The sequence below is a fragment of the Pinus tabuliformis genome, chromosome 3_2, assembly GCF_031772625.1.
Source record: "Pinus tabuliformis cultivar Carrire ecotype Pingquan chromosome 3_2, CPIR1, whole genome shotgun sequence".
Classification (NCBI taxonomy): Eukaryota; Viridiplantae; Streptophyta; class Pinopsida; order Pinales; family Pinaceae; genus Pinus; species Pinus tabuliformis.
Genome location: NC_142302.1, coordinates 787943037 through 787945123, shown reverse-complemented (window position 1 = coordinate 787945123; position 2087 = coordinate 787943037). Strand labels below are relative to the sequence as shown.

Sequence of the window (2087 nt, the reverse complement as noted above, 5' to 3'; positions counted from 1 at the left end):
TTTAGTTCGTCTCACGGGCAATTTTTTACTTTTCCAATCTCAGAACATACACACGTTTAAGTTTAAAACAAGTCTCTTAAAAAAGAATTAAAAAAATATTCTAACAAATTATTATTATGTCCTTTAAACTTTTCCAAAAATACATAGATTATGATCTTAAACAGTCTATTGAGATTTGCGTCTGCCGGGACTCGAATCCGGGTCTATCGCGGGTCCTGATTGGTTATAATAATCACTGTCCGTAATCGTAGGTTTAGCCTAAATCTGGCAGGGTCTATTCTTTGGAAGGCAATTATCCTCGCCATTTTATTGAATTTTTTTTCCAGAAATTTTAGAAATGATCCTAAACGTTCAATTGAGATTTGCGTCTGCCCGGAGTCGAACCCGAGTCTAGGGTTTATAGCCAGGAAGGTACTGATGCTCACCGTAACTAAAAATACAGTGTGTCTGCCCGGATTCGAACTCGGGGCTAAGGTTTATAGCCAGGAAGGTACTTATGTTCAGGGATGGAATTTGATAGCAAATTGGCCGTTACAGGGTGATTCGCCCGGTTTAAAAATTTACAACATTTTCAAATTTTTTCTTTGAAATTGTGAAGGTACAGACAAAATGGAATTTGATAGCAAATTGCCATCACAGGGTGATTTGCTTGGTTTGAAATTTTACAAAATTTTCAATTTTTTTTGGTTGAAATTGTGAAGAGTTCAATTTTTTTTTTTTGAAATTGTGAAGGGACAGACAAATTGCCTGTCAAGATTTGCCTAGTTTAAAATTTTATAAAATCTTAATTTTTTTTAATTATATAGACGGGGAGAAGTGAAACTGTCAACAGGTGGGTCTGTGCTGAAATTCCAACCCTACAGTTATGCTAACCGTTTAATTGGAAAAAATTTATGGAGAGACACGCCAATTCCCTCTCAGAGGGTGATCTGCCCACTTTAAATATATGTGAAGAGAGGCAAAATGCGAGGGTGATTTGCCCAATTTAAGTCACAAACGTCGCCTGAGAGATTCGAACTCTCGCGGGGAAACCCCATGTACTTAGCAGGCACACGCCTTAACCACTCGGCCAAAGCGACGTTGTTGTAAGATATTGCAAATGTATTTTAATCAATACAATTTTTGGTACGTACAAATTATTATAAAAGTATATAATATTAATTTATAACTCGCGGCACTGAAATTAAGAATACTCGACCCTCCTTGAAACTATATCATATTGAGTTATAAGTCAAGCATACCTAACCCTTAACATGGATATCTAAATTTCGGATAATTGAAAGTTTTGTTGGTTTAGATGAAGCTGTTTGGATAATAATTTGCTATTTTTCACATGGTTTCAATTTTTATAAAAAAAAGGTTGATATGCTACTTTATTTTGATATAGTTTAAAGAGTAAGTGATTTTGAGATGAATGTCATAAATTATTGATATATTTTGGGTATGGGTTATTGAATATATTTTTGATGTTACACTGACAATAAATAGATTTGAAGCTAAATCTTATTTAAATTACTTCAACAAATTACCTATTCACTATAATTAATAAAAGATAACTGACAAAAATTTATTTATAACTTTTACTTTTACTTAATCATAAACCAACACTTCATCTATCTATAGTTTTTATTTAATCATAAACCAACAATTCATCTATTCATAGTTTTTACTTAATCATAAACCCACAAGTTATCATTACCAAATTATCTAATCCTAAAATGAATGCTAAACCAATAAAGTTTCAAACTTCGTTGTATTTGTAATTCCATACCTAACACTTTCTCCACCTCTCTATTTATGAGCTTGTGAGGAAGGCTTTCCAATTTACCTCTCTATGCACATCTAAAATTCCATGAACTAACATATGGAAATTTGATTTTCAAATCACTTATTATTCTTATTTTACAATTAAATCCTTGGGATGGTTTTGTATTTTAAAGGATTAAATTAGGTCAAAGATGGAAGAAAAAGGTATTATTTACTGACTGGGGAAGAGCTAGGAAGCTCAAGCAACTCTATTCATCTTGATATGGGGCATCTTCAATCACTACATTTGTCCATCCATGGTGCATTGTCACTGTTGCAAC

The 2087-nt window shown here is 32.8% G+C and overlaps 1 non-coding gene across 1 annotated transcript; it reads right to left on the bottom strand.

Annotated features, from left to right (window-relative positions):
* Nucleotides 1-997: 997 nt before the first annotated feature.
* On the bottom strand, nucleotides 998-1079 carry TRNAS-GCU (transfer RNA serine (anticodon GCU)). The gene has a single exon. It is a non-coding gene; the product is annotated as a tRNA-Ser (tRNA).
* Nucleotides 1080-2087: the final 1008 nt, after the last annotated feature.